At 51.3% G+C, this 25,648-nt stretch overlaps 1 protein-coding gene across 2 annotated transcripts in view; it reads right to left on the reverse strand.

The window, feature by feature from the left end:
• The window catches only part of PCF11 (PCF11 cleavage and polyadenylation factor subunit), a 324,271-nt gene that overhangs the window by 122,027 nt on the left and 176,596 nt on the right, over positions 1-25,648 (reverse strand). The window lies entirely within an intron of this gene.

The raw sequence follows: 25,648 nt of genomic DNA on the forward strand, positions 1-25,648 counted from the left end.
CCCAGGGAACACTCAGTCAAAGCACATCAGCAGTTCAGAAAAAAGTGGGGGCATACCAATGCAAGAAAGATGGCACTTTCTCACACAAAGGATTTGATAAGTGGGACACCATCGGAATTTTGCAAGCCAGTGACTTAATAAAGAATGGTAAAATACTGGCATTTGCAGATTTGCAAAAAGAATACACACTATCCATCGGCGAAACATTCTGCTATTTACAAAAACGCCATGCACTACTGGAGGCAATTAAAGAAATTGATGAGATCCCAGAAGTTACCCCCCCCTGGAGGACACACTATTAGCAGACACAATGCAAGGTGGGGCGATTTCACTCACGTACCGGAAAATAATTAAAAACCTACCAGATCAGTTAATACATCGGCCTGCGCGCTGGCAGACTGACATGGGTGACTTAGAGGAAGAAGACTTGCAGGATGTGCTGTCCTCCACGCGCGAGGTGGCCATACCGTTAAGACTACAACTGGTTCAATTAAAAGTGCTACACCAAACATATATCACATACACAAAATTAGTCAGGATGGGCCATGGTGGTTCAGAGGACTGTAGGAGATGCAAGGAGGAGGGTACGTTCTTCCACACGATCTGGGAATGTCCCTTGATGCAACCTTTCTGGGAAGCAGTCAATCGAGTAGTGGGGGAGGTGTGTGGGTTTGCCTAAACATTATCCCCCAAGAGTTGCCTTCTTAGTATCTGGGACGTCACCGATAATAACCGCATGGATCAACTATGGGCAGCTAATGGGTTTGCACTAGTGAAACGTATTATCGCCCGTACATGGGGTGTCCCAGACATACCAACAATTGTGGAATGGGAGCGGGATATCGACTGGTGTATGCTGGCGGAACGAGCAGTCTACACGGACAGGGGTTTCCCCAAGAAGTGGGATAGGATATGGCATTCAACGCTCACGCTGAAACTTACACGGACGTCATCCAAAAATAACTGCCAAGTGAACGCTTCAGGCAGCACTTATCCCAACTTTTTACACCGGCTGGTAAAGACGGTTTACATTCCAAGCTGAAGATTCTCCAGATAAATCGCACTAGGGTGTCAGCTGACGCCCAGGCCAGAAGAGTTACTGAAGATACCTCTCTAGCTCTCCACCTTTTCTGGCTGTCCTACTCATCCCCTGTCCTGATGAAGACCCGCCCCAGATGCTAATAAAACTGCACTAATTTATAGGGTCGAAACGTCGACGTTGTTAATGTCAATGCGTCCATATGGAGTCTCAACAAAAGAAAAAGTTTTGAGTCTGTTGTGACTATCTCAGAAGTGGACACACGAGTCTATCGTTTGTGTATTTGTATTGAATATAGTTTACCTTTTTATGCTTGTACAGCACGGTCATCACCACTCTCTACCAGTCACTCAACTTTGCAATACTTATGTGTATTTGTATGTCATTTTTTGTCTTGGACAGCCACCTGATTTACTGATTAATACATTGTATGGTATCTATAATAAGGAATATCGTTCAAACCAAGATTGGAGTGGAGTGTCATTGTATACTGCGCATTCAACGTGGATACAGAATTTATTTTAAGTACATGAAAACAAAGAAATTGCTTTACACCCAACAGTTCATCCATAGAGCATTGCCTTTGGAAAAAGGGTGTGGATACCTGGAGGCGAAGCTTTGGCATTTTAAGTTTTCGGGTGTTACGAACAGGTCTATGTGAAGGACTCCCCAAGATTGGAAGTATGGGTGGAGAACTTGAGGGTGACGTTCCCACTCATGTATTTGATACTTCTGCCTGCTGAGGAGGTTAGCAATCTGATTGTGGACTCCTGGGAGGTGTTTTGCTAGGAGAGAAATTGTGTGGTAAATAGCCCACTTCCAGATGTCCTGGGCTAAGTGGGACAGTTGGAGAGAGTGCCCCCCCCCCCGCCTAGTTTTAGTATGCAATACATAGCCCTCATGTTGTCGGTTCAGACTAAAACAGCTTTGCCAGATAGGTGGTCTTGAAAGGCATTGAGAACTAGAAAGATTGCCATGAGCTCTACATGATTGATGTGGAGCATCTTTTGTTGGTGACTCCACAGCCCTTGCACTGTGTGTTGTTGAAGATGAGCTCCCCAGCCAGTAAGGGATGCGTCCGCTGTTAACACGGTCTATGGAATCGGGTTATTAACAGCCACCCTTTTGATAGGTTCTGTGTTCCGCCACTGCAGAGCGCGATGAGTACATCCGCTTACCAACACTAGATCAGTTAATAGACCTTGAGACTTGTTCCACTGACTGGCTAAACACTATTGAAGTGGATGCATGTGTAACCTGGAGTGGGAAACTATTGTGATGCAAGATGCCATCATTCCCAGCAGTTGCATAAACACTCGAGTCGGAAGTGAATGAGTGGGTTGAACTTTGATAAAGAGCGCCTGAATGTTTCAAATTCTGGCTGCATTGGGATACACTAGAGCCTTCTGAGTATCTAGAGTGGCTGCTAGGTAATCCTGAACTTTGTTTGGCTGAAGGTTTGATTTTAACACATTGACTGAGAACCCTAGCTGGTGAAGCAGCTGAATGGTTACTGAAGTGTGCTTGCAACATTGCGGACATGTGCTGGCTTTGAAGAGCCAGTCGTCCAGATAGGGAAAGACATGTATGCTTTGTCTTCTGAGATGCGCAGCTACAACCGCCAAACATTTTGTGAAGACTCTGGGGGCAGTGGTGACTCCAAATGAGAGCACTTTGAATTGGTAGCGTTGACCTGCTACCACAAACCTGAGAAATTTGCAGTGAGCCAGATGGATTGGGATATGAAAGTAGGCATCCTTTAAATGTAGAGAAGAAAGAAAATGACCCTTTTGCAAAAGAGGCATTATTTGTTGCAATGTTACCATGTGGACGTGGTCTGACTGTATGTAAAGGTGGAGTTCTCTGAGATCCAATATGGGTCTGAGAGAGACGTCCTTTTTTGGAATTAGAAAGTAAAAGGAGTACACACCTGACCCTTGATGTTTAGGTGGTACGGGCTCTCTGGCTTGTTTTAGTAGCAGGGATTGTACTTCCGGTTTGAGAAGGTTTAGGTGATCGGGAGGAAGTCTGTGCAATTTTGGAGGAATGGATGAGTGTTGATGAATTCCAGATAGTCACCAGAATGGATAATTTGAAGAACCTATTTGTTTGTTGTTATGGACTGCCACTATGGTAGAAATTGTGACAGTCTTCCCCCTACAGTTGTAAAGTGGTCAGGGGGGCAACTATGGGCAAATCACTATTTTGTATTGGATGGAAAGGTACGTGTATTGGAACCTTTACCGCTGCCCTTGCTTCCTCTGAAATTGACTCGATAGAAACCCTTGGAACCGGAGGGATAATTATTGCCCGTTTAGGTGTACGCAGTGTGTGAGGAAGTAGTTTTAGATCCTGCTCGATAAAAGGAGCGATGAAAAGAACCACGCCCTTGTGGAGACTGAAGTGCTCCCATGGATTTAGCCACTTCAGTATCCTTCATTTTATCCAATGAAGTGTCTACTACCAGCCCAAAAAGGTGTTTCTTGTCAAAGGGTGTGTTTAGTAAGGAAGTTTGAACCTCCGGTTTAAACCCGGATATGTGCAGCCAGGTGTGTCTTCTTAAAAGAACACTAGTGTTAACCGCTCTGGTAGATGTATCAGTAGCGTCTAGTTTGGTTGTTAGAAATTAACTGCCCCTCACAAACCAGGCATTGCGCTTTTGATTTGTGTTCTTGAGGGAAAAACTGGACGAGTTAATCCATTTCATCCCAGTGTGCTCGGTCATAGCGTGCTAGCAATGTCTGTGTATTGTAAATACGCCAGAAATTAGCAGCCTGGAAGGCTATCCTTTTCCCAGAAGCATCAAGGAGTTTAGACTTTATCTGGTGGTGGTGCGTCTCCAGTAGTCTGTGAGTTTGCCCTTTTTCGTGCATTTGAAACTACTAGTGAATCGAATGTTAGTTGATCTTTTATGTAGACTGGATCTGATGGGGCAGGCTTGTATTTTTATCTACCCTCAGGGTAAAGCTATGTGCTCGAACATGATCCTTAAAAATGTCGTCTACGTGTCTGGTCATGCCTTTCAACATGGGCAGCATGTGTAGACTTGTGTGTTTTGTAGAGTCTCGAAAAGAAAGTCCTCTTCAAGGGCTTCTCTGTGTAGTGGGACTCCATGGTAAGTAGCAGCCCTACTTAACAACAAATCCTACACGGTCATCAGATGTAGAGGGTTTGTTAGGATATATGTCCGGGTCATTATCAGTGGGAGAATCAGCATTATAGTCATTCCACACGTGTCCATGCAGAGGTAGGTGTGTGTGTGTGTGTGTGTGTAGGTAGGTGTAGGTGTGTGTGTGTGTAGGTAGGTGTGTGTAGGTAGGTGTGTGTGTGTGTGTGTGTGTGTGTGTGTCTGTCTGTGTGTAGGTAGGTGTGTCTGTGTGTAGGTAGGTGTGTCTGTGTGTAGGTAGGTGTGTGTGTGTGTAGGTAGGTGTGTGTGTGTGTCTGTGTGTGTGTGTGTCTGTGTGTGTGTCTGTGTGTCTGTGTGTGTGTCTGTGTGTCTGTGTGTGTGTGTGTGTGTGTGTGTGTGTGTGTGTTTCTGTGTGTGTCTGTGTCTGTGTGGTTTTTTTGAGTGCTCAGGTGAAGTTGCCACAAGTATAGTCTGGGGTAGAGAAGGTGAAGGAAGAGAGAGGAGGGAAAGGATTTGTCCTGACCGTTCTCTTCTTCAGTGGTTTGTGGTATTCCTCTTCTGTAGTAGCAAGTCTTTTTAAAGTCATTTTAGTAGTGATATGTCCAGTCTTTGGGTGCATAACCAGGATGTTTTGTTTCGGACCCGGTTTGTCGATCGGATCACCGAAAACATGTTTTTTGTGTGACTTTGGCATCCCCGTGTGTTTTGGCACCGAATGCTTCAGAGCCAATGTTTTCTTTGCTGGGGTTTTCGGATCCGAAGTTTGTTTGTGCCGACAAAGTCTTTGGCTCAGTGCCCGATTTGGTCTTTATTGAAGGTGGTCCAGGCTCTGGAGAGGTGCTGGACGCAGGACACACCGGTTTCTACACAGGAGGGTTATTGTAGGAGGAGACAGGCCGGTAGGGCTAGGGCCAAGTCAGTTGTCTTCTTCCACTGCTGCACGGCTCTTCGATTTTTCTTTGCAAGTCGTTGTAATCTGAAGAGGTGAGGTTCAGGGTTAACCTTAAATACTAGATTTAGGGCAGTTACAAGGGTGTGCAGGACAGGACCAAAGGGTCCCTTCCTTGGAGTGTTTACACCCTCTAGTATGCCATCTAGATTTTCCTGCCAGTTCTCGTGCCCAGATGGGGATCAGAACCGGTGGGGGCCAGCTGCTGATAGCAGCAAAAGGCTGGAGGTAGCTAACAATGGTGGCAGGCCTTTGAAGCTCCCTCTTCGTGGACCATGCCCATCCTGGGAGTGGGGGCATGACACATCTGCCCAGGATGTGCTTTGTTTCCAGACCCAGAGCATGGAGGTCTCTATCTAGGGGTCCAGAAACAAGTTTGGTGGAGGCAGATAGCGGGTAGCCATGCAGGAATCACACCAGGCATGCCCGTGTTTCAGGGGGCATCTCTAATAAGCCCTTTTGAGTGCAATTTACATTCAATCAGACACTGGCCTCAGTGCAGGTTTATTGTGCTGATACGTTTGATACTGAATTTCTCAGTATTCAGTAAAGCCATCATGGAGCTGTGGAGTTCGTGATGACAAACTCCCAGGCCATGTACTTAAAATGGGTCCCCTGCACTTACAATGTCTGTGAATAGCACAGATACTGAAGGGGCATAGTGCTCGTGCAACTGTGCCTTCAACGGTGATAATAGTGCACACTACTAGAGGGGTGCCTTACCTATTCCACAGGCATGTTTGCTAGGCATGGCACCCAGGGATAGCGCAATTAAGACCTGAGGCACAAGTTACTACTTGTGTAACAAGATATCTATAAGAGACATTAGTTAGTCATAGATTCCTTTCCTTAGAACACGGGTACTCACATACTTTCTCTCGGGGGCCGAATTTACAGTGTGGTTTGTGGCCGATGGCTGCACTGGTGGAGGCGGGGTCAATGAGGTAGGGGGAGGGGCTAGAGAAAAAAAACTGACCATGAAGTTGCACAGGTCCCTGCAGCGAACGCCTTCATCCACTGAGCCAACAGACCCGGCATACACACACATCTCCCTCCGTCTCTCTCTCTCCGTCTCTCTCTCTCCGTCTCTCTCTCTCCGTCTCTCCGTCTCTCTCTCCGTCTCTCTCTCTCTCTCTCTGTCTCTCTCTCTCTCTCTCTCTCCCTCTCTCCCTCCCTCCCTCCGTCCCTGTCCCTCTGTGTGTCTCTCTCTCTGTCCCGGTCTCTGACCATCTCTAGCTCTGTCTGCCCCTATCTTTATCTGTCTCTATATGTCTTTATAAGTCTCTATCTCTATCTGTTTCACCTCACCGGGCTCTCACTCCCTGCTGCCCTCCCACCTCACCAGGCTCTCACTCCCTGCTCTGCCCTCCCAACTCACCGGGCTCTCACTCCCTGCTGTCCTCTCCCCCCTCCCCCAGTGTGTCAGCCTGAGCGGACACAGCTTCCCAGGCGCGCGCGCACACACACACACACACACACACAGTCACACCCCGGTACTTCACAGGTCTTTAAAAGACCATTTGTTTGTTAATGAGGCTTTGTTCACCTCTTAGTGCCCCTGCAGCTCCACTCTGACTGTGGCTGGAATCGCCCAACCCCACAGAGAAGTCTCTCTGATTCCGCACTGTTTGCTGAAGCTAAAAAAACAGAACACAGGTGCGATGTCTATAAGGTCTGCTGGCCGCCAAGGCAGGCTTGCTGGGCTGCTAGCGGCCTGTGGGCCGTACTTGAGTACCCGTGCCTTAGAATATCCCCAGGCGTCAGACTGGATCCGCAAAATTTTGCACAGCAATACCCCTGCGCGCCGGCAGGCGTCGTCCGCGGCTCCGCGTCCGTCGTCGGCGTCGTTAGTGCCGGAATGACGTCGGAGTACTTACACGCCACCCATGCGCGCTGACGTCAGTTCTGATACACAGCTTTTCCGCGCCACATGCGCAGAGCCATGATATAACCAACACTGGTGCCATGAAACTAGGGCCCTGAAAGGGGATGACCTTAACCCTAGATATCGGTTCGCAGAACGGAGAGGATGGGTGGGTCGGTAAGGAATCTATCACTAACTAATGTCTCTTACAGATATATCGTTACACAAGTAGTAACTTGTGCATCTGAAAGAGACACGTTAGTGATAGATTCCTTACCTTAGAATAGATACCCCAGCAATACCAACCCCGGTGGTGGGTCTGCGAACCAATAATCACACCAGAAAGTCCTGGAGGACGGAACAGCCAAAGAAGCCATCCCTCCGGACTTGGCTGTCCAGGCAGTAGTGTTGTGCGAACGTGTGCAGCGAGGCCCACGTAGCTGCCTGGCAAATGTCCTGCAAGGGCACTCCTCAGCCCAGGGCAGTGGTAGTCGCCGTGGCCCGAGTGGAATGAGCCCGCAATCCAACAGGGGGCTCCTTCTTAGCCAAGGAGTAGCATGCCTGGATACACAAGATGATCCACCGAGAGATGATCCGCTTGTGCACCGCTTTTCCCTTCTTAGCGCCCACGTAACCAACAAAGAGTTGGTCATCCACCCGGAACTGGCGTGTGCGATCCAGATAGTAAGAGAGCGTACGTTTTGGGTCTAGACGGTGGAGCCTCTTCCTCTTTCGAGGGATGCGGAGGTGGAAAGAAGGTGGGCAAGGTAATAGACTGCCCGATGTGGAAGGCCGTGACAACCTTGGGCAGGAAAGAGGGTCTCGTCCGCAACACAACCTTGTCCGGATGGACAGAGAGGAAAGGAGGTGTGGAAGAAAGAGCCTGGAGCTCACTCACTCTCCAGGCAGAGGTGAAGGCAACCAGGAAAGCAGTCTTCAAAGTAAGAAGACGGAGAGGACAGTTATGGAGCGGCTCAAAGGGAGCACACATTAGGTAGGTAGGTACAAGATTCAAGTCCCACTGGGGCATCACGAAAGGAACAGGAGGGAACATGTGTGTGATGCCCTTCAAAAACCTATTTACAATGGGGGACTTGAAAAAGGAAGGCTGATCAGGTAGCCTTAAGAAGGCGGAAAGGGCAGAAAGGTACCCCTTGATAGTGCCCAGAGCAGTGCCCTGCTGGGCAAGAGAAAGAAGAAAGAGGAGAACCTCAGAAAGGGGTGCAGAGAGTGGGTCCACAGCCTTTGCTGTGCACCATGCCACAAATCTGTTACACCTGCAGGCGTTTACCGACTTTGTGGAGGGACGCCAGGCTGCCAGAATGACATTACAGATTTCGGGAGGCAAGTCAAATGGCCTCAACTGTCGCCGCTCAATCTCCAAGCTTGTAGGTGGAGGCTGGACAGGTTCAGGTGGCGAACCGTCCCCTGCTGCTGCGACAGAAGGTCCTCCCGAAGAGGCAGATGAATCGGGGGATCGACTGACATGCTGAGTAGCTCGGGATACCAGTATCTTCGTGCCCAGTCCGGAGCCACAAGGATAACCTGGGCCCGGTCGCGCCGGATCTTCTTCAGCACTCTGGGCAGAAGTGGTATAGGCAGAAAGGCGTACAATAGAACGCAACTCCACTCGCGACGAAAAGCGTCTCCGAGCGAGTGCCGCCTTGGAAATTCCAACGCGCAGAACTGATGACATTGCGCGTTCTCTTCTGTGGCGAATAGATCCAACCAAGGCTCTCCCCACTGCTGAAAGAGGCCTTGCGCCACGTCCGAGTTCAGACGCCATTCGTGATCCATCATGCACTGACGGCGGAGTTCGTTCGCCCTGGCATTCAGAAAACCTGCCAGGTGTTGAACCACCATGGTCACGCCCTGATATTCCAGTCACTGCCAGAGGCGTAGAGCCTCCTGGCATAGGGTCCACGATCCCACCCTGCCCTGTTTGTTGCAGTACCACTTGGCGGTGGTGTTGTCCGTGAACACCTGCACTACACTCCCCCGGACAGAGGGGAGGAATGCCTTCAGTGCTAGTCTGATCGCCCGCAGCTCCAGAAGGTTGATATGGAGCCGGGACTCCGCCAGAGACCAGAGGCCTCTGATCTCCGCCTCTCCCATGTGGCCACCCCAGCCCTGGAGGGACGCGTCCGTCACAACCACGTGCTCCGGGTGGGGTAGGGAGAGGGATCTGCCACTTACCCAATCGCGGTCCGTGAGCCACCACTGCAACGGTCTTGCAGTGCCCTCCGAGATCAAGACATGATCGGACAAGTTGCCCTGATGCAGGACCCACTGAAACTTCAGGTCCCACTGCAGAGCCCGCATCCGCCACCGGGCGTGATGCACCAGAAGGATGCAGGAGGCCATCAGCCCCAGAAGCCGCAGCGTCAACCTGACGGAGACTCGGGATAAAGGCTGAAAGATCGGAATCAGAGCCTGAATATCCCGAACCAGCTGTTCGGGAGGGTAAACCCGAAACTGCGCCGAGTCTAGAACTGCTCCGATGAAGAGGAGCTTCTGAGAGGGACACAGGTGCGACTTCGGCACGTTGATGGAGAACCCCAGCAAGTGCAGGAGGTCGGCCGTAGTCTGGAGGTGGCTGACGACTGTCTGGGGCGAGCCCGCCTTCAACAACCAGTAGTCGAGGTAGGGGAAGACTGACAACCCTAACCTGCGCAGAGGAGCTGCGACCACCGCCATCACTTTCGTGAACACCCGTGGGGCGCTGGTAAGGCCGAAGGGGAGCACGGTAAACTGAAAGTGCTCGTGGCCTACAGTGAACCGCAGGTAACGCCGGTGGGCCGGCAGGACAGGGATGTGAAAATAAGCATCCTGCAAGTCCAACGCTACCATCCAGTCTCCGGGGTCCAGGGCAGCTAAGACCTGAGCCAAAGTCAGCATCTTGAACTTCTCCTTCCGGAGGAAGCCGTTGACGTTCCGTAGGTCCAAGAGAGGGCCGTAGGCCGCCTTTGCCCTTCTTGGGTACCAGAAAGTAGTGGGAGTAACAACCACACCCTACTTCCGGCCCAGGAACGCGCTCGATGGCCCCCTTGGCCAAGAGGGCCGTGACTTCCTCTTGCAGAAGTTGCAAGTGATCCCCCGACACGCGGTGGCATGGCTGGAGGGGTCACCTCGAAGGGGAGGGAGTAGCCCCTTCGGACGATTTGCAGCACCCACCTGTCCGACGTGACAGTGCGCCAGTGGAAGAGGTGATGGCGAACCCTGCCCCCCACTGGCGTCATATGGGCCTGAAAACACGAACTAGGAAGGTTTTGAGGCAGGTGCTGCGGAGGGAGGTGTGGACTGGCCTCGCCGTTGTCCCCGACCGCCGCCACGGCGGTTTCCACAGCTGCCACCGCGCTGTTGAACATTCTGCGTGGCTGGCAGCACGTGGGGGGCGCCCCTTCCGTGGCCACGAAAGGAGCGAAAGGCACCAGATTGCTGGCGTGTGGCCGAGAGGCCCAAGGACTTGGCCGTAGCCCTGGAGTCCTTAAAATGCTCAAGCGCATGGTCTGCCTTGTCGCCAAAGAGGCGACAGCCATCGAACTGCATGTCCAGAAGAGTGGCCTGGACATCGGCCGAAAAGTTGGCGGACCTCAACCAGGCGTGGCGTCGTACCGCCACCGTCGTTGCCATAGCCCTGCCCAGTGAGTCCATGGTATCCAGCCCACATCGGATGGAATATCATGCTGCATCTCGGCCCTCCACAAGGGCTTGGCAGAGTTTAGCCCGGACCTCCTCCGGACATTGTGGCAGCACTTCCGCGACCGTGTCCCACAGGGTGTGGGTGTAGCGGCCCAAGAGACATGCGGTATTGACAGACCGCAGTCCCAAACTCAGGGACGAGAACACTTTCTTCCCGAATTGTTCATATCTCTTGGATTCCCGATCGGGCGGAGCCGTCGGGAATGCGGTCTGGGAAGTGGAGGCCTGGATGACCAGGCTCTCGGGGGTGGGATGGGTGGACAAAAAGCAAGGGTCGCCCGGGTCCGGGCGGTAGCATCTGGCCACGTTCCTATCCACAGGCAGACCTGTGGCGGGCTTGGACCAAGTGCCCACAAGAACGTCACACAAGGCCTCATTAAACGACAGCAGAGGCTCATTGGAGCTTGCCTGCGGTTTAAGGACCTCAGTGAGGAGGTTAGTCCTCACGGCCGCGACGGGGAGCTCAAGGTTTAAGGCCTTGGCTGCCCTCGTCAACACTACACTGTAAGCAGCCCCCCCCTACGTAGCCACGGTGGGAGGGGAGACAAATCCAGTATCTGGCGAAGTGTCAATACCACTGGCCTCCCCAAGCTCATATCTCCAGTCCTGTGGAGACTGGCAGTCTCGTGCCAGAGGGTCAACAGACCCCTCCCAATCACCTTCATCACCCATCTCCTGCAGAGCAGGGTCATCAGACGGGGCCGTCTCATGGAAATAGAAATCTCCAAAGGCCGTCGGAAGCGGCGCCAGATCCGGACCGAAGGGAAGATTGGGGACGGCGTCCACAGTGGGCGCCGGGGAGGTCGTGAGGTCGACCGGCGACGACCCGGATCCGGAAGCAGATCCAGTGAGGGCCTGCGGCGCCGGGACCGGAGTCGCAGGCAGCGCCGGGGCCGAAGCACCCAACGGCGTCAGAGCATAAGCACCCGACCCGCTAGGCCCTCCAGCCGTGGCCGTTGGGCCCGGAGGCGCCACGGGACCCGGCTGCGGAGGGAGGGACCTCATGGCCATGTGATACCGCTCGACCTCCGCTGGCGTCGCGTCATGTCCAGGGACCCGAAGGTGTGGGGCAGGCGACGACGCCTGCGACTCCGTCGGAGCAGCGTGGGTAGTGTCACCCGAACCCCCGGCAGCATCGTGCGAGCGTTGGGGTGGGTCGGAGGAACGATGACGTCTCTCCGACCTCTCGTGCCTCTTACCTGAGGACTTGGATCCCGACGACCGATGTCCATTCCCGGAGCTGCGAGGACTCAGACCCCGCGACCGGTCCCTCGACCTCTTGTGGGACCTGGAGCCGCACGGGCCAACTGCCGGAGCTCGAGTCGCTTGACGGGACCGCTCCCGCCTAGCCTTAGACGTCAAGGCCCGGCAGTCGGAGCAGGTGCGGTCGTCGTGGTCGAGGCTTAAGCACTTCAGGCACCGGCGATGGGGGTCGGTAACCGACATCAGTCGGTCGCACTTGGAACAGGGTTTGAACCCAGGCATCCCTACCGGCACCGTCGGAGTCGAAGACTCGAGTAGAGAAATGATAAAAAAGAGCAAAAAGTTTAGTCAAAAAAGGACTAAGGGTTAGAGCTTCTCCGGATCTGCGCTAGCTGGCGCGGAAAAAAGAAGAACGGACGTCAGCCGTCTCTCCGGACCGGACTGTCAAGGCACTAGTGCTTGGTAAACATGTGCAGCGAGGACCACGTAGCTGCCTGACAAATGTCCTGCAAGGGAGCGCCACGTCACAAGGCGGTAGTGGCTGCAGTTGCCCTGGTCGAATGGGCACGCAGTCCCACAGGAGGCTCCTTTATGGCCTAGGAGTAACATGCTTTTATGCACAGAACGACTCACCGGGAGATGGTCCGTTTGTGTACCGCCCGACCTTTTTGGCGCCCACGTAGCCAACAAAAAGTTGATCATCCACCCCGACCTGCTGTGTACGCTGTGAGCGCCCGTTTTGGGTCCAGACGGTGGAGCCTCTCCTCTTCCCTTGAAGGATGCGGAAAGAAGGTGGGCAAAGTGATGGTCTGCCCGATGTGGAAGGGCGTGACAACCTTTAGAGAAAGAAAGAAAGAAAGAAAGAAAGAAAGAAAGAAAGAAAGAAAGAAAGAAAGAAAGAAAGAAAGAAAGAAAGAAAGAAAGAAAGAAAGAAAGAAAGAAAGAAAGAAAGAAAGAAAGAAAGAAAGAAAGAAAGAAAGAAAGAAAGAAAGAAAGAAAGAAAGAAAGAAAGAAAGAAAAGGTCCTCAGAACCACCTTGTCCAGATGAACAGAAAGGAGAAAGGAAAGGCGGTTTGGAAGAAAGAGCCTGGAGCGCACTCACTCTTCTGGCAAAGGTGATCGCTATCAGGAAAGCCGTCTTGAGAGTAAGAAGACGTAAAGGACAGTTATGAAGGGGCTCAAAGGCGGCGCACATCAGAAAAGTCAGGACAAGATTAAAGTTCCACTGAGGCATTATGAAGGATACGGGTGGAAACGTATGCGTAATGCCCTTAAGAAAACGGTTAACAACCGGGGACTTCAAAAGAGAAGGCTGATCTGGAAGCCGTAGAAAGGCGGAGATGGATGAAAGCTAACCTTTGATACTGCTCTCTTTGGCCCAGCATGGCTCTGCTCTGGGCAGTAACAGAAGAACCTCAGAAAGAAGGGCAGAAAGTAAGTTTTAGCTGTGCACCATGTCACAAATCTGTGCCACATACAGGCAGACACCGTTTTGGTGGAGGGACGCCTGGCTGCCAGAATGACATCAAAGACTTCGGGAGGAAGATCGAAATGTGTCAAGTGTCGCCACTCAATCTCCAAGCATGGAGGTGGAGGCTGGACAGGTTCGGGTGGAGGACCGTCCCCTGCTGCTGCAACAGAAGATCCTCTCGAAGAGGCAGACTGACTGGGGGAATCTATGCTCCTATTGAGTAGCTCAGGATACCAAACTCTTCTAGCCCAGTCCGGAGCCACAAGAATGAATTGGGCCCGGTTGCGCCTGATCTTCTTCAGCACTCTGAGCAGAAGTGGTATAAGTGGAAAGGCGTACAACAGACCGCAGCTCCAATCGCAACGTAAAGAGTCTCTGAGTGTGTGCCGCCTTGGAAATTGCAAAGTGCAGAACTGAAGACATTGCGCGTTCTCTTCGGTGGCGAATAGATTTAACTAAAGCTCTCCCCACTGCAGGAAGAGACCTTGCCCCATGTCCGAGTTCAGACGCCATTCGTGATCCATCAAGCACCGGCGGCGGAGTTCGTCCGCCCTGGCGTTCAGAGAACCTGCCAGGTGTTGAACCACCAAGGTAATGCTGTGATGTCCCGCCATGTGCAGAGGCGCAGAGCCTCCTGGCAAAGGGTCCAGGACCCCACACCGCCCTGCTTGTTGCAATACCACATGGCGGTGGTGTTGTCCGTGAACACCTGCACCACACTTCCCCGGACAGAGGGAAGGAATGCCTGAGCACTCTGTTCTCCGCCTCTCCCATGTGGCCTCCCCATCCCAGGAGGGACGCATCCGTCACCACTGTGTGGTCCGGTTGGGGAAGGGAGAGGGATCTGCCACTGACCCAATCGCGATTCGGGAGCCACCACAGCATCTCTTGTGCAGCTCCCTCCGAGATCTAGACGTGATCAGACAGGTTGCCCTGATGCAGCCCCCACTGGAACTTCAGGTGTCACTGCAGAGTCCCTATATGCCACCTTGCATGTGTCACCAGCAAGATGCAGGAGGCCATCAGGCCCAGAAGCCGGAGGGTCATCCTGACTGAAACCCGGGATAGAGGCTGAAAGAGTGGAATCATAGCCTGAATATCCCCGACTCGCTAATCGGGAGGATAAACCCTAAACAGCGTAGAGTCCAGAACTGCTCCGATGAAAGGGAGCTTCTGAGAGTGACTCAGGTGCGACTCCAGCACGTTGATGGAGAACCCCAGCAAAGGCAGGAGGTCGGCCGTAGTCTGGAGGTGGGTGACGACTGCCTGGGGCGAGGCCGCCTTCAGCAGCCAGTCGTCGAGGTATGGGAAGACTGACACCCCTGACCTGAACAGATGAGCTGCGACCACAGCCATCATCTTCGTGACCATCCGAGGGGCACTGGTAAGGCCAAAGGGGAGCAACGCATACTGAAAATGCTCCCGGCCTACCGTAAACCGCAGGTAGCGCCGGCAGGACGGGGATGTGAAAATAAGCGTCCTGCAAGTCCAACACCACCATCCAGTGGGCAGCCAGGACCTGAGCCAGAATCTTGAACTTCTCCTTCCGGAGAAAGCGATTTACGTTCCGGAGGTCCAAGATGGGGCGCAGGACCCCCTTGTCCTTCTTGGGGACCAGGAAGTAGTGGGAATAACAACCACTCCCTACTTCCTGACCGGGAACGTACTCGATGGCCCCCTTGGCCAGGAGGGCCGTGACTACCTGACTGAGAAGAGCCAAATGATCCCCCGACAGCCGATGGTACGGAGGTGGCATGGCTGGAAGGAAGGACAGAAAGGGGAGCGAGTAACTGTGGCAGATTATCTGCAGCACCCACTTGTCCAAGATAATTATGCACCAGTGATGGAGGTGGTGTTATACCCTGCCACCCACCTGCATGGGGTGCTCCCTGAAGCTTGGATCAGGAAGGTTTAGAGGCGGAAGCAGTGGGGGTGGAGGAGGACTGACCCGCTTGCTGGTTACCAGACCCGCTCCTGCGGAAGCCACGTCCGCAACCACGAAGGGGTTGGATCTGCACCGGCTTAGTGGAGGAGCGTGATTGGGTGTTCTTACCCTGGCCACGCAAGGAACTAAACCCAGACGTGGCAGGGCTTTTCGTGGAAAGACCCAAAGACTTGGCCGTGGCCCGTGAGTCTTTAAAGCGCTCCAGGGCATTGTCAGCATTGTCGCCAAAGAGGCGAGAGCCATCAAAGGGCAGGTCCATGAGCGAGCTCTAGACATCGGGCGAAAATCCGGTAGACCGCAACCAGGCATCACCACAGTCGTGAAAATCGTCCTGCCCAACGAATCAGCTGTGTCCAGACCACACCTGATGGCAAACCTCGTCGCATCCTTGCCATCATTTACCTAATCCCACACCGCGTGTAAGTAACGGGCCAACAAGCAGGCGGGGTTAACCGACCGCAATCCCAAACTGAAAGAGGAGAACATATTGGTCCAGCCGCTTAGAGTCCTTATCTGGCGGAGCCGAGGGAAAGGCACTCTGCGACGTTGAGGCCTGAATGATCAAAACCTCAGGCTTGGGGTGAGTGGTCAAGGCGGCAGGATCACCAGGTGCCGGGCGATGACGCCTAGTGACTTTCTTATCCACTGGCGCCCCCAAAGCCAGACGCAACCAAGTGCCAAAGAGGACGAGGACACGGACCCGCGGGGCTCGCAGGTGTGCCGGCGGGAGCCCAAGGCCTAAAAAGGCGGTCCATGGCAGCAAGAAACTCTTGCATCTGTTCAGGAGTCACAGACGGACCCGGGTATGGCGGGTAGGCCGCGGGACTCCCAGGCTCCGGAGGAGCCACACCCCTCGTCTGCCTCCGAGGAGCGACGTCGGAGAGCGAACACGCTTCTTTTTATGGCGTCGCTTACCAGAATCTGAAGGTGAAGACTTAAAGCCAGAGGAGCGACGGTTCCGGTACTGCGAGCGGTCTCGCGAATGGCCCCTAGACCCGGAGCGGCAGCGAGAGGAGTACCAGGCCTTCAGCAGCTTCCGACGCCGCTCCCGCAAGGCCTTCGGGGCCATGGCTTGACAGTCTCGGGAGTCATGGTTGGTCTCCAGGCAGTAGAGGCAGACATCATGGGAGTCCGCCACCGACCTATTACAGCGGCACGACCCACAAGACTTAAAGCGGGGCATCCCTACGTGCACCAGGAGACAAGAGAAGGAGACAAAAAATCTCAAAAAGTAGTCAAAAAATGACTGAGGTACGTGCTCAATCCGGATCTGCGCTTTCGGCGCAGAAAAAGAAAGAACCGACGTCAGCGCGCATGGGTGGCCCCTAAGTACTCTCCGTGAAGTCACCTCGACGCCTACGACACCAGTGATGGACGCAGAGCCGCAGGACACCACCTACTGGCGCGCAGAGGTACTGCTAAGCAGAAAAACTTTCCAGATCCAGTCTGATGCCTGGTGATATTCCATGGTAAGGAATCTATCACTAACGTGTCTCTTTCCGATACATCGGTTATCAAGCGGCCTGGAGAAGCTCACAAAGTCGGCAGGACTTTGAAGCTTACCCTGCCCATCCTGGGGAAGGAGACCTAGCACCTCGCCCAGGACGTGCATTGTTGCAGGCCCAGGAGAGCGGATGGCTCTCTACCCAGGGGTCCAGCAACATGTCTGCTGTGTGGCAGCCTAGGCAGCCTCTCAGACAAGACGTGGATTGTAGATTAGGTTCAGGGGGCAACTCCAAGTTGCCCTTTGTAGTGCATTTGGCATTAAATTCCACACTGGCATGTGTGAGTTTAATGTGCTGAGAACTTTGATATCAGTCTTCAGAGTAGCCATTACGGTGCTGTGGAAATCGTAATGACAAGCTCCCAGCACCATATACTCTTAATGGCATCACTGCACTTACAGTACCCAGGAATGGCCCTGGGTACTGTAGGGGCACATGGCCCATGCACCTGTGCCCACACCACTGGCATAGTGCACCCAGCTAAAGGGGTGACTAATGTATGCCAGGGGAGTGTGTTTGTGGTTATGGCACACAGGGATGTCTGCCATGCCGACTCTTTTGTTTAGTTCTGCACCAGGACACTCAGCCTGCAAAGGGAGTGTCTGTGTCAGGGTACAGGGCCCCTAAGGGAGGCACAATAAGTGCTGCAGCCCTTAGGGGTCTTCTCTGGTCACAATGCCCTGGGTACCTACGGTACCATTTATCAGGGACTGACATGTGGCCAGAGATGCCAATTGGGTTTTGTTTCAATACACTTTTTTTAGGGAAGGAACACAGGCCCTGGGCACCTGACTGGCAGGAGCCCAGGGCACACTTAGTCAAAGCACATCAGCAATTCATGAAAAAGTGGGGGCATACCATGCAACAAAGATGGCACTCTCTCACAGCTTCCTACATATGCGTGGAATGCAAATACTTCAAAAGTCAACCTGCGCTTCTTCAGAATCATAAGGGGGGGGGTGCAGGGGGGAGGCGAGTAACTACAATCGGGGGCAGTGTGGCACTGATTTTGCCAGTCTCTGGGTGAACAAAATATCACTTCTGCCTGACACCGAGCTCCTCCACTAGCTTTCGTAAGATAGCTGATTCGGATTCGTGCTCTCATTGCCAACTCAGTGTTCTGTTTCGGAGGAACTCTTGTCGATTTTGGCTCCAAGTGAGGGTGTTCAACTGTCTCTGGTTGAGGGAGAGTCTACAACAATCACAGTTTGAAACCTTTTATTGGAGGCCTGCTGGGCTTTGAGCCTTAGCCTATTAGTGGGAGTGTACAAGTGGGCGGCTGCCTCTTTGTCCCTTGCTGTTGGCTCAACACCAGTCACTGTTGAAGCAGTGCTCTGCCTCGGCGTGGAGTCATGTAGTGGCACGGAGTTTTGTCCCTTGACTTTGTTGCACTGGAGTTATAATCATGCACCTAGAACTCTTATTCAATCAAAGCACTGCAGTTTCAATGCCATGGATGCCCAGGAATGGTCCTCTTGCTTGTAAGCACTGGAGGACGTTTCTGGGCTGTGTGTCAGTTGGGCCGCCAGGACACTGGAAGGCTAGCCTCCTCCTCCTCCTCCTCGATGATAAGTGAGCTGTGTTTGCTGAAATCTCATGGGTCTCCGAGTAAGATTGCTTCTGTCTCTCTGCATTTGCCCAGCACCTTTGCCTTCAAATGACCAATATGTTCTTTCACTACAAGGTGTGGCAAAACTGGCAGGAAGTTCTTACCAGTACAGACAGGTGTTAATGACTACGTAACCAGGTCTGGTGCGTAGAACCACGTAAAACACAAACTTGCTGGATGCAGGTTCCTCAGACACAAAACACAAGCTATGTGTGGACGGCCACGTGCACTTTGTTGAAGTTTTTAGTGAAATGCATGTAAATGATGCAAGTATATTTTTTTCCAGTTAAAGAAAAACTAAAACACATCCTTTACAGGAAGAGAAGACAGAAGAAAAAACAGAAAACTAATAGGACAAGGTTTAGTACCAGGGAAAACTAATACTTTCTTACCGGTCGTGTAGTTTTGCAGCTTGAAGATCTTTCTGGATTCACTATGCTGTGCATTATTCCGCGGTCTAGTGGTTGGGTCCGGAATCGTAGTCTTTTTCTTTTTTTTTCGTAGCCCTGGTGGGCGTCGACGTCCCACCTTCTGGTGTGCTTCCTGTGACGTCGGCACCCTTCCTGCGGAAGCTCCCACCTTTGGGCCCCATCTTCGGATTCTTTTTTTCTTGTTTTTGTGTTCTGTTCGTGAATCCTTGGCAATGTTTTCAAGTTCTTCCTTAAAGTAAACGATTTTTCACTTTGTCTCTTAAAGTGTCTATTTGTATTGTATTCCTTGTATTTCCACCTTTTCCTGCCTCACCTTTCTGGCGGAGGTGGGTGGGTTCGCTAGTGAATCCAGAAAGATCTTCAAGGTACAAAACTACACAGACAGGTAAGAAAATATTAGTTTTGCAGCGTGACTTTCTGGATTCACTATGCTGTGCATAGACTTTGTAGCGGTTCGTTACGGTTGTGGCGGCCGGGTGGAAGATGAGCGTTGGTTGTTGAATATATGTTGAAGCACTTTCTGTCCTACTTGTGCTACCTTGTTCATCTGTATATCCACGCAGTAGTGCTTAGTGAACGTGTGCACTGAAGCCCATGTTGCCGCCAGGCATATGTCTTGAATGGGTGTGTTAGCCAGGAAGGCTATTGTTGCTCCCTTTTTCCTGGTAGAGTGGACTTGTGCCCCCTCTGCTAGTTCTTGACCTGCCTGCTTGTGGCAGAATTGTATTGTTTGTGCGATCCATCGTGCAATGGTGCCCTTTGTTACTGGTCTACCCAGGAAACTGCTTGCGAAGGACACAAAGAACGGTTTTGTTTTCCTGTGCTCTTTAGTTCTTTCCATGTAATGCATTACTGCCCTTCTAGCGTCCAGAGTGTGCAGTGGCCTCTCTGCGCTTGTGGATGGTTTCTGAAAGAAGCTTGGTATTTGTATTGTCTGGTTCATGAGAAACCTTGACACCACCTTTGGCATAAAGTGTGGGTCAGTTCTCATTACCTCCCTATCATTGTGTATTTGAATGTAGGGTTCCTGCAGTGTTAGCGCTTGCAGTTCGCTTACCCTGCGTAGCGAGGGGATTGCCACTAGAAAGGCTGTCTTCATTGTGAGCATTTGTAGTTATACCTTATGAATGGGTTCGAAAGGTGCCATCATAAGCTCTGTTAGGACTAAGTTACGGTTCCATGCCAGTGGTGGCATCCTTTTCGGTGGTGCTATTCTTTTTGCCCCTTCCAGGAGTTTTTTTTACTACTTGTGATGTAAAAAAGCTCTTTCCTGTCTCTCCTCTTGTGTAGACTACTATCGCTGCTAGGTGTACCCTCAGCGAGGTAGACGGTAGGTTTGATTTGAGTAGGCACGTTAAATATTTTAGCACCGTTGATTCCCATGTCATTTTCTTGTGCAGTTTCTCCTTGATACACCACTGTGTGAATCTTTTCCATTTTGCCACATAGCACCTCCATATGGTAGGCCTTCTTGCCTCTCGTAGCACCTGCAGTTTGCTCACCGGCAGTTTCAGATGTGCAAACTGTCTCCAGGAGCCATGCCGCTAGGCAGAGGCTCTCTTGCTCTGGGTGGAGTACCTCTCCGTTTTGCATGGAGTGCAAGTCCTTTCTTTTCCCGAATTTGTGAGGCGGTCCCTGCCCATCTCCACTATTTGTGAGAACCATGACTGCCTGGCCCTCTGTGGTGCCACCAGAATCAGCGTCATGTTGCTGGTTCTGCATTTACTGAGTACCCTGTGCATCAGTGGTATCGGGGGAAAAGCGTAGGCAAATGTTTTCGACCAGCTTATCCATAGGGCATTCCCTTGTGATTGTTCCCCTGGTTGCCTGGATGCGAAGTATCAGCATTTTGCATTCTGGTGTGCTGCAAATAGGTCTATTGTCGGAGTCCCCCACTTCTTGAATAGCCTTTGTGTTTCTTGTGCATTGAGCTCCCACTCGTGGGATGCCAATGTCTGTCTGCTGAGCCAGTCTGCCTCCATGTTGTCCTTCCCTGGTAGGTGTATAGCTAGGAGGTCTATTTTGAGTGGGATGGCCCATCTCCATATGTCCTGCGCTAGGTTGGATAGTGCGACTGATTGTGTTCCTCCGTTTGTTGATGTAGAACATCGTTGTGATGTTGTAGGTCTGTATCAACACTCTTTGCCCGTACAGTTGTTTCTGGTAGGCTTTCAGGGCGATGAACACTGTCTTTAGTTCCAGGTAGTTGATGTGCCCGATTGTATCTTTTAGTCCACTTTCAGTTGGTTCATGTGTGCTCCCCATCCCTTCTGGAATGCGTCTGTGGTGATGGTCACTGTTGGGTTTCGTGGTGTCAAAGGCTTCCCCTCTGTTATGTTCTCCTTGTTCCACCACGCTATCTCCTCTTGCTCTGCGTGCGTTACAACCACTAGATCTTCCCAACTCCCTGTAGCTTGTGACCATTGTTGTTGCAGCCATTCCTGGAATGGTCTCATGTGGAGCCGTATATTGGGGACTAGGTGTTTGCAGGACGCCATCATCCCCATGATCTTGCTTGCTGTCCTCACTGTCAGAGCTCGCCCCTTCTGGTACGGACGTGTCTCCTTCAGCAGGGCAAGTGTTCTCTTGTCGCTGGGGAACACTTTGCTCTGTATGGTGCTGATCTGTGCGCCTAGGAAGATCTTCCCTTGCTCTGGTTCCATTGAGGATTTCCCCCAGTGTATTGAGAATCCTAGTTCCGTTAACGTTTTTGTGACCCGTTGTGCATGTTCCTTGCATTGTTTGTAGGAACTTGCTTTTATGAGCCAGTCGTCGAGGTAGGGGTATACATGAATCCCTTCCCTCCTTAGGTGCGCTGCCACGGCAGCAAGGCACTTGGTGAAGACCCTTGGTGCGGATTTTAGTCCCAAGGCCAGGGCGGTGAACTGGTAGTGTGCTTTATTGATGGTAAATCTCAGTAGATGTTTGTGCTGTCTGTTCATGGGAATGTGTAGGTAGGCGTCCTTTAGGACTATGGTGGACATAAAGTCTCCGTCTCTTATCTGAGGAATGACTTCTTGAAAAGATGTCATCTTGAATTTTTGTGTTCTTATGTAATGGTTTAGGAAACGTAGGTCCAGGATGGGTCTTAGTGTTTCGTCCACCTTTGGTACAAGGAAGTAGTTAGAGTACACTTCCTTGTTTTTTTCTTTGAATGGTACTGTTTCTATGGCTGCTTTGTGGAGGAATTCTTGAGCTTGCTCTGTGAGTAGCGCTAGTTCTTTTGCTGAGTGCGTTTTTCTTTTCGGTTTCCTGTTTGGTGGTTTCTTTTCCAGTTCTATGCATTATCCGAACTGTATGATGTTTAGTATCCATTTGTCTGTTATTTTCTTCCATTCCTGGAAGAAGTGTTTTAGTCTGCCTCCTACTGGTGTTACTTGTTCATTGATCCTTTATCCGTGTGACCCTTTTTTGCTGACTTTGTTGTGCCCCTCCCCTAGAGGTGTCGTGAGGGTGGGCACGGTTGGTGGTGCGGAGTCACTTTGAAGTGGGTTGCTGGCCCCCCTTCTTGTTTGCCCTTGTCCATTCGCCCTGCTGGGATGTCTGATGTGACGTTCCCGGCTGGTTTCCCCCTCTTCCATATGGCCTTCTTGTCGGTGTGCCTCTCCTCATTCCTCTGAATTGCAAGGCCCCCATGGATCTTGAAGTTTCATTTTCCTTTTTGAGTTGGGGAGTTTCTCATCCACTGGTGCGTCGAACAGGGTTTCACCATTGAAGGGGGTGTTCAGGATGTTATTCTGTACTTCCGGCTTGAAGCCGGATATTCTCAGCCAGGCATGCCTTCTCTCTGTGACCCAGATCATCATGAGTCTGCTGGACGTGTCTGCCGCATCCAGGGCCGATTTTAGGCACGAGTTGGCTATATTCTTGCCTTCCTCCACCAGGTGTGTTGCCCTCTGTTGGTATTGCTCAGGGAGGTGTTTGAGCAGTTGTCCGACCTCGTCCCAATGCTGGTACGTATGCATGTTGAGTAGGGCATTAGAGTTGGCAATGAGCCGCATTAGAGTTGGCAAAGAGCCTGTGTTGTGCTGCATTCCTCTCTATCTTCCTTCCAGTGAGGTCTATCCTCTTACTCTGGGCCTGAGTTTGTGGGAACGCTGGCTGTTGCTGCAATGATGGAGTCAGCTGTGATGGATCCCTGGATGTAGGGAGGATCCTTAGAGGAGTGTTTGTATTTTTTCTCGTTCCTGGGTGTGACACACCTGCAGCTTGCTGGTTCTTTGAATGCCTCTATCCCCTGGTCCAGGACACTTGGTAGCATGGGGAGGAATTGACTCCTGGCTTGAGTGGGGAGCAGGGTCTCTACGAGTAAACAGGCTTTTGGTTTTTCTTCCTCTAGTTTCACTCCATAAGCTGTTGCCGCGTTCCTGATGACCATGTTGTAGATCCCAATGTCATCTGGTGGCGAAGGCCTCGAAAGGTACGTCTCCACGGCCTCTTCCGGGCTTTCGGCAGAGGTCCTGCTAATCCAGGTCCTGCGCCACAGAGGATGCAGAGTCCAAACTCGTGCGCTGGCCTTCTTCGCCTTCCTCGAAATAGTATAGGCCCTCTTCCTCTTGGTGTTCCTTGGGCTCAGGAGTTTTTGGCAGCTCTTCGGCATCGAACTCCTCCTCGTCCTCGACTTAGACTATCGTCGTCGCTGGCTTCGACGGGATGGTGAACCTCTTTATCTGCTCGTCGAATTCTCTATTCCTTTGCAGGATGTTATCTATTTCGGCCTCGAGCCTTCTCTTTTTCCTTTCCATCTCGGCGGCCTGTTCGGCGACGAGCGTTTCGGACGATCTCTTCGACGTAGACTTCGAAGAAGCCTTCAAGTCCTTTTCCTTCGGCGTCGAGTGCTCCTTTTCGGGGGCGTGCTTCGACAACCTAGGCTTTTTTGTGTGTTTTCGCCACCTGGGAGTCCTTTTGTAAGTATCCGCTGGGCTGTTTGTCCCTGGATGCAGCTGCGGCTGTCAAAATGTACGGCGCCAGTGCTCCTTTTCGTGGACTTAGACTCTTTTTCGAGTCTGACTCAGGCTTTCGAGAGTCAGTCGGGGCTTTAGGGGTCAACGTCTCTCCTAGCTCTTTTGTAGTTTTCTTATCGGTCTCTACAACCGTGAAGTCATCTGGTCCCTACGCGCGGTTGTCCTCTTCGTCACTGGAGAGGCCCAAGTCCCGAAGCTACGGAGGTTGGCCTTTTCCTTGCATGCTGTGGTTGGCTATCCTCTGCCTCTCTCTAAGCCTGAGAGTCTTCGGCGTGAAGACTGAGCAGGCGTTGCAATCCTTGCTTTCGTGGTCGGCAGGCAGAGGTTGCAAACCGGGTCCTGGTCCTTCTGCGCGTACTTGTGGTGGCAATTGCGCCAGAATTTGAACGGGGTCTTGTCCATTCCTGCGCTCAGGGGGCCCCCTGTGTGGGCATCCTCCGTTGGACGTCGAAGTATTCGAAGTTCTCCTTCTTCGTCGGCCCGGCGGTCTTGTTCCTGGATGTATTCTCCAAACTTTTTCGGTAGATTTCAGCTTTTTCCTTCTTCTTTTCTCCCAAAACTCTGGAACCTCTCGGTGATGATTCAGACCTAACGGCGGAAAAAAGAATCTGATGATTGCGCCCAAAGGTGGGAGCTTCTGCAGGAAGCGTGCCGACATCACAGGAAGTACACCAGAAGGTGGGACGTCGACACCCACCTGGGCTGCGGGGGAAAGGAAAAAAAAAGAAGAAAGAAAAGACTGCGATTCCGGACCCAACCACTAGACCGCAGAATAATGCACAGCATAGTTAATCCATAAAGATTGACGCTGCAAAAGTATCCATGCATCCTTCCCTTTGTTTCATCTAAACAGGAGGTAGATACCTCAGGCACCGTGTCCGGTTTTAAGGAGGTGGTGGGGAAAGTTGGCTACTATGGAGAAATGCTAGTTGGATGGAGATCAAACCTTGCAGAATCCTAAATTCCAAATTTTTAGGAAGAAGGGAAATCAGGGTGACGAGTGATCTTGATCAAGGGATAAACTGTTGATGGACATCTCTGTACAGTGTAATTGGTGCAGGGTATGCTATAACTGAAAACTATATCAGCAAATATGAAAATCATTAGCTCAGGTGTTCTATTACATGCTAATAAGACCAAACAATGTGTAGGCACTTGGAAAGTGTAAGGATGATAATGAGGCAGATTAAATCAGTATGCTCATAATCACGGTGCCTTAAATCAACTGAATATCTAGTTCAGGATTATCACTGAATGCTGAATACTCCTGCTCTGCTTCCAGAAGGAGACAAAGGTTACTTTATAACAGTAGCAGTCTTGAATTTTGGTGCAACTATTGACACTAGACGACTGATTAAGTGGAGACTAATTAAGGTATCCACAATCTCTCTGGTTCAGACTTATCTATAAGGTGACTACATATTAGGACAAATGTTAACAGTCATTTCCTTCAATATCGTTGGGTTGTAGAGCTTTACAGAAGAATGCGGGTATTTTGAGATACATGTATATATATATATATATATATATATATATATATATATATATATATATATATATATATATATATATATATATATATATATATATATCCAGAGGGTGAGAGAAATACCAATTCAGGAAAAAAAGGTCAACATTGTTTGTTCATAGTAACAAGAATTCTGATGAGTAACAATATTTGGTAATACAAATGTTCGAACCATAAAAGATGACTTTAGCCAAATGAGTGATGAATTGGATTCTTCACTCCCATCAAGGATGTGGATTACATATTAGAGGTATTGAGCAAGTTTTAGTTCACCAGCTACAAAAAGGTTAGCGCTTTACCACGCAGAACAG

Source organism: Lissotriton helveticus, chromosome 8 (assembly GCF_964261635.1).
Source record: "Lissotriton helveticus chromosome 8, aLisHel1.1, whole genome shotgun sequence".
NCBI classification, from domain to species: Eukaryota; Metazoa; Chordata; class Amphibia; order Caudata; family Salamandridae; genus Lissotriton; species Lissotriton helveticus.